Source organism: Notothenia rossii (assembly GCF_949606895.1).
Source record: "Notothenia rossii genome assembly, chromosome: 3".
Lineage (NCBI taxonomy): Eukaryota > Metazoa > Chordata > Actinopteri > Perciformes > Nototheniidae > Notothenia > Notothenia rossii.
Genome location: NC_136901.1, coordinates 3787870 through 3795205, shown reverse-complemented (window position 1 = coordinate 3795205; position 7336 = coordinate 3787870). Strand labels below are relative to the sequence as shown.

The 7336-nt window shown below is 42.3% G+C and overlaps 1 long non-coding RNA gene across 1 annotated transcript; it reads left to right on the top strand.

The window, feature by feature from the left end:
* The first annotated feature begins 264 nt into the window (after positions 1–264).
* Positions 265–2863, top strand: LOC307033636. The gene is made up of 3 exons (XR_013806589.1): positions 265–367; positions 2133–2207; positions 2695–2863. It is a non-coding gene; the product is annotated as an uncharacterized lncRNA (long non-coding RNA).
* Positions 2864–7336: the final 4473 nt, after the last annotated feature.

Sequence of the window (7336 nt, the reverse complement as noted above, 5' to 3'; positions counted from 1 at the left end):
CATGAAATCCAAATAAAAATATCGTAATGTGCAAATAATAGTTGCTTCTTTTTTAAATTCACGTTATATTTATCAGGCAATTAAACTGCATTTAACTGTATTAGGTTATAATACTGCCAGTAATAGCAAATACTCACCACAAGGTGGCGATCTAATAAAATGAATACAGGCAACAGTCTGTCAATAGTTTACCTATATGTTGTTTACATGTGACGCGTTCAGCAGCTGCTGCCTCTCTGCAGGAAGGAGTCACTCTGCAGGAAACACCCCGGAAGTCTCATCGTGCAGAGAAGCAGCACGGCACCATACATCCATGCATAGCACCGGTGTGAAACAACCTGCGCATTCTGCTATCCCGTCAACATTGGTAAGTAAATACTCTTAGTAGACAGTGTTGTTGTTTTACGTGTGGGTCAGGTTTACTCACAGCATTCATCAGAAAGGTCTGAATGTGTTGTTGTGACGATCCACTTCCGTGTTTACAACCTCACAATAGCGAAGCGTAAACAGTACTGTTGTATGTAAGACACTACATTGATATTGTATTTATATAGTTTAATGTTTACCTTTATGTTTCTAATTTGAACAGCTCTCTGTGCCAACATATTTGTTGTCATGAATTATGACAATGACATAATGTAAATCTCCTGTGGTGCCTCATCAGTCTCCTGAATGTGTTCAGAAAGGGATTTATTTTTGAATACTTTTAGTAACATCTATAAAGCTACTTGTTGAAATAAACGAGATTCATTATCTACTATTTTCTGGCAGGTATTTTGACAGAAAAACTGTTTTATCTTCTTCAAATCACTCAAACCAGTGGAGTAGATTATTTTGGACCCTTAAAAGCGTCAGCATTTAAGCTGAGGCTTTTATCCAAAGAGACTTACAATAAGTGCATTCGACCAAGATGATACAACCTTGAAGAAAACAGAATCACAGATCAGCACATCAGGTTTCATAGAGCCAAACATTTCAAGTGCTACTCAACTGGCTTTAGATAAGCCAGTCCTTTATTAGTATATAAGTGCTTTGTTAGTAATTCTATCTCTCGAAGTGGAGTCCAAAGAGATGAGTTTTCAGTCTGAAGAAGATGTGTAAGCTTTCTGCTGTCCTGATTTCAATGAGGAGCTCATTCCACCATTTTGGAGCCAGGATAGCAAACCCACGTGTTTCTGCTGATGGGAACTTGGGTCCCCCTCGCAGTGCGGGTGCAGCGAGCTGTTTGGCTGATGCAGAGCGGAGCGCACGTGCTGGGGTGTACGGTTTAACCATGTCCTGGATGTAGGAAGGGCCAGATCCATTCACAGCATGGTACGCAAGTACCAGTGTCGTGAAGTGGATTCTAGCAGTTACTGGAAGCCAGTGAAGGGAGCGGAGGAGCGGCGTGGTGTGGGAGAATTTAGGAAGGTTGAAGACCAGACGAGCCTCTGCATTCTGGATGAGCTGCAGAGGTCGGATGGCACATGCAGGTAGACCAGCCAGGAGGGAGTTGCAGTAGTCTAGGCGTGAGATGACGAGAGCCTGGACCAGAACCTGCGTCTCTTTCTGGGTCAGCTGGGGACGTACCCTCCTGATGTTGTAAAGAGTGTATCTGCAGCAGCGGGTTGGAGCAGAGATGTTTGCAGTGAAGGACAGTTTGTTATCTAGGACCACACCCAGATTCCTTGCAGTCTGAGTCGGGGAAACAACAGAGGGGCCTTTATTTGAAGCATGAGTAGTCCTGCATTGAAAAGGTTCCTTGATGTAGAATAGCTTGATTTAGTTTCATATTAAGTCATAGTTTAGGAAACCGTGAAACATGTATTATTTTAGTTTGTCATAAAAACTCATGTTGATGTTTCTTGAGAAAATATGTTTTTAATCAGTCAAATGTACTTAATGCAGAAAGAATAAATGTAACCACTCTAAATATTCTATAAATAATTAAAAGGGAAAGAATAACCTCATACAGAAATACAACAGCCATCAGTCCCTGAGATAACATCAGCCCTTCTGTACGTCTAATATTTGTTTCCAGAGGTGAAGAATATTAAAAGAATGTAAAATAAATACCGGGAAAAGTAAAGAGAAAAATGTCTTAAACCAGAACAATCCTAACGCTGTCTTCCCTCTCTTCATTTCTCCCCGAGGTGAGTGCAGAGTTTCTGGAACAAATCTGAGGACAGCCGGGTTCCTTCACGTCTTCTCTTCTTCCTCCACTCGTGGTAAAGTATGGCATTTAAAAGTCTTAGTAAGCACACACCTTTAAACGTCTTCAGGACGTCCGAGGAAAGTAAAAACTTTAGAAATGCCATAATAGTTTGCTATGCCATAAGTAATTGAATATAGAGTCAGAGAAAGTCCTAGCATATTGCAAAACATAAAAAAAATGAATTAAAAGTCACAAGAATTTCACTACAATGTTTGCTAAACAGAAGTTACAAAAAACAATTACATTTTTCATAAAAAGTCGTTTAAAAAGTCAGAGCTTATCGCAGAAAATCATTAAACTGCAAAAAGTAATAGAAAAGTTAAATTAAATTCACAATAATTAGCAAATAATGTCCTTAAAAGGAGAAATGCCGTTAAGAAATCATAAACAGTTTCTAAAAGTCATTAATGATGATGTATAAAATACATTTTTTTTTTTAAAGTTGATAATTACTCGTCTTGACAAATATAACTTAAACCTTTTCTCTTTGTATAACCCAGTAGCTCACCTGGTAGGGCAGGTGCACAGTGAGCCAGGAAGAATCCTAGATGCCAGGGTTCGTATCCCCCCTGCGGCTGCAGTGCTGCTTTTCAGGACCAAAAAAAGCAAAAATTTGAAAAAAAAGCACAAAAAAAAGATTTTCTGCAATTTTTTTTAACCCTATTCTACTCTACTCCCTCTCCTACTGTCTCTCTTATCCTACGCTACCTGCCTCTCCTACTCCCCTGTCTCTCTTATCCTACGCTACCTGCCTTCTTATCCTACGCTACTCCCCCTCCTACTGTCTCTCTTATCCTATGCTACTCCCTCTCCTACTCCCCCTGCCTTCTTATCCTACTCTTATCCTTCCTCTCCTACACTTCCTGCCTCATCTACTCTGCACTACCTGCCTCAGCTACTCTGCACTACCTGCCTCAGCTACTCTGAGTATCGAACCCCGTACATGCTAAGCAGCGGACCTGAACCTCGACACGGGCGCCTTAATGCCGAGGACAGACCCAATCCGGCCACCAACACATGTACATGAAGACCTGTGCTCCGGGCGCATTTATCTTCTTCATTTTGAGTAGAGCACTTTAAAAATCACTTTACCTCACGAGGTTTCAAACACACAACCTCAGGTATTCTGACCTGACACTTATCCCTCTGAGCCATCTGTCCTGAGATGATTATGTTTCGAAGAGCTTATGACCTGCTCATTTGGGTTTTTGAACCTTAAAGATTACTGCACCTGAAAAGCCTTGAACCAACAACCTTCTGTCTCACAGTCTGTGTTCTATCCCTCTGAGCCACTTGACCAGTGACTGCTACATTTCATTTGGTAACTTCATTCTGTACTTTGGGTGGTTAGACCTGCAAAATGCATGGACCTCACAGGGATCGAACCCAAAACTCCTGCTCACCTGCGCAGCGTTGCATCCCACTAAGCTATTTCATTTGGGACGGTCTTAAGTTGTTTGGTAGATTATGTCACAAAGAAAATGTAAAAAAAGGAAACAAAAAAAGTCGTAGTGCAGCCAATAAAACTGTCAGTTAAGTGTGACACAATTATGCCACCAATGTTTGTAAATGAGAAACCCTTTGTTCACATCATTTGGATGTTTTACCTGAAAAACATGTGCAAATAAAGAGGGTTGAACTAAGAACCTCCAGACATCAAGGTAGTGTCTTATCCCTTTGAGCCATTTGACCTGGGAACATTGCTTTCGTTTGGTAATCTAATTCTACACTTTGGGTGCTGGCCTGCAGAAAGTCTCTGCACCTCATGGGGATCGAACCCAAAACTTCAGCCCACCTGAGCAGCGCCGTAACCCACTGAGCCATTTCATTTTAAATGATGGTAGACTTTGTCACAAAGAATAATATACAAAAGGAAATAAAATAAGTCATAGTGCAGAGCATCTGAAAAACAATCAGAGAATCCCACCATTGTGTCACCAACATTCATGAAAGACTACTCTGTACGCTTTTCACATCATTTTGGATGTTTTACCTGAAAAACAGGTGCAAATAAAGGGGGTTGAACCGAGAACCTCCAGACATCAAGGCATGGTTTTATCCCAGTCAGCCATCTGACCTGGTGCAATTGTTTTTCGTTATAATCTAATTCTACACTTGAAGAGTGGGTGTTGAAGATCAGAAACATCTCTGCACCTCATGGGGATCGAACCTAAAACCTCAGTTCTTCGGAACAATAGTGTATCTCACTGAGCCGTTTGATCTGAGACTTTGGTATTGTGTTTGGTAGAGTTTGTGATACAAAGGATATCTCAAAAAGTCACAGTGCCTTAGCCACTCTGCCTCATCTACTGTGAACTAACTGCCTCATCTACTGTGCACTAACTGCCTCATCTACTCTGAACTACCTGCCTCATCTACTGTGCACTACCTGCCTCATCTACTCTGAACTACCTGCCTCACCTACTGTGCACTACCTGCCTCATCTACTCTGAACTACCTGCCTCATCTACTGTGCACTAACTGCCTCATCTACTATGCACTAACTGCCTCATCTACTGTGCACTACCTGCCTCATCTACTCTGAACTACCTGCCTCACCTACTGTGCACTACCTGCCTCATCTACTCTGAACTACCTGCCTCATCTACTGTGCACTAACTGCCTCATCTACTATGCACTACCTGCCTCATCTACTGTGAACTACCTGCCTCATCTACTGTGCACTAACTGCCTCATCTACTGTGCACTAACTGCCTCATCTACTATGCACTAACTGCCTCATCTACTGTGCACTAACTGCCTCATCTACTATGCACTAACTGCCTCATCTACTATGCACTAACTGCCTCATCTACTGTGCACTAACTGCCGCACTAACTGCCTCATCTACTGTGCACTACCTGCCTCATCTACTGTGAACTAACTGCCTCATCTACTGTGCACTAACTGCCTCACCTACTGTGCACTAACTGCCTCACCTACTGTGCACTACCTGCCTCATCTACTGTGCACTAACTGCCTCACCTACTGTGCACTAACTGCCTCACCTACTGTGCACTACCTGCCTCATCTACTGTGAACTAACTGCCTCATCTACTGTGCACTAACTGCCTCACCTACTGTGCACTAACTGCCTCATCTACTGTGCACTACCTGCCTCACCTACTGTGCACTACCTGCCTCATCTACTCTGAACTACCTGCCTCACCTACTGTGCACTAACTGCCTCATCTACTGTGCCTAACTCAGCTACTCTGAGTATCGAACCCTGTACATGCTAAGCAGCGGACCTGAACCTCGACACTGGCGCCTTAATGCCGAGGACAGACCCAATCCGGCCACCAACACATGTACATGAAGACCTGTGCTTCGGGCGCATTTATCTTCTTCATTTTGAGTAGAGCACTTTAAAAATCACTTTCCCTCACGAGGTTTCAAACACACAACCTTCTGTCTCACAGTCTGTGTCCTATCCCTCTGAGCCATCTGACCAGTAACTGTTACTCCTTACGGATTTTGGATCTGACCTGCGTTGATATTGTTTCGTTTGGTAATGTAATTCTACACTTTGGGTGTTAAACTTCAAAAAATCTATGCACGTCATGGGGATTGAACCCAAAACCTCAGCTCACCTGAGCAGCGTTGTATCACTCTGAGCTATTAGATTGAGACATTGACTGGTTTTTTGGTAGATTATGTCACAAAGAAAAATGTAAAAAAGGAAATATAATAAGTCATAGTGCAGTCCATCTGAAAAAAACTGTCCTCTAAAGTATGTCACACAATTGTGCTAGCAACATTAGTAAAGGAAAAGCTCTTCTCTACGCTTTTCACACCATTTTGGATGTTTTACCTGAAAACCAGTGCAAATAAAGAAGATTGAACCAAGAACCTCGGGACATCAAGGCAGTGTTTTATCCCAGTCAGCCATTTGACCTGGGACAAAACACTTTCGTTTGGTAATACACTTTGGGTGTTAAACTTCAAAAAATCAATGCACGTCATGGGGACTGAACCCAAAACCTCAGCTCACCTGAGCAGCGTTGTATCACTCTAAGCTATCAGGTCTCAGCCTGTGATTGGCCATTGATAGAGTTTGCTACAGCTACCATGGTCTCAAGTTAATGTAAAACTCTGCTCTTCTTTAATCTGGGTTGTTAATATCACAGATCCCTCTAAGAATCAAACCCACAGCCTCTGGTCTTCTGATCCATCTCGTATCACTCTGAGCTAAATGACCTGAGTCAATGTTCTGGTGGAGAGTTTCTCTTGGTTGGGGTTGTGAAACAAAGTCAATGTGTAGAAAGTCATAGTAACGAAATTGCACCACCACCAGATGTTAGTGTAAAACTGTTCTCTTATTTGAATTCATCATCTTGGGTGCTTTACCTTAAAAGCCACTGCAAATGATAAGCATTGAGCCCTCAACCTCCTGTCTTCAAGGCAGTGTTTTATCCCTGTGAGCCATTTCACCTGGGCTACCTTTGGTAATCTAATTCTACACTTTGGGTCTTGGACTTTTGCACCGGGTGGGTGTTGTATTTGGAAATACCACTGCACTTCATGAGGATCGAACCTAAGCGTTCAGTACTTCAGAACAGTCTTGTATCACTCTGAGATCTGAGTAGTGTTTGTGTCACAACCTCTCCGTGTTTTACTCATTTATTCTCAAAGAAAGAAACGTGTAATAACATATAATAACCTTTCAAAGTAATTTTCTTTACTGTCGACCCAAGATAGGAATTGAACACAGAACCTCAGCTCTACTGACCACACATCTTCCACTCTGAGCTACATGACTGATCCCCCTTCACAGTTGTTTGGTACCTTTTGTACCTGTTCTGTGGGAAACTGGACGTATAAAGTTACTGCAGCTGAACTCACAACGTCAGATCTTCTAACCAGACTCGTATCACTCTGAGCTGTCGCACCTAAACACATCTCAGCTGTCTTGTAGAGGTCTTGTCTTCTACTTTTTGGAAAATGTACCTATAAATGTAGTACACCTAACAAGAATCGAACACCAAACCTCAGATCTCCTAACCCAACATCTATCACACGGAGCTGTAAGGTCAGACATGCTTTCATACGTTTTGTTAGACCTTTTGGTTTCATCTCTTTGGCTGTTGGATCTAACGATTAATCGATAAACGTATTGCGCACGGTGGGAGTTGAATTGAC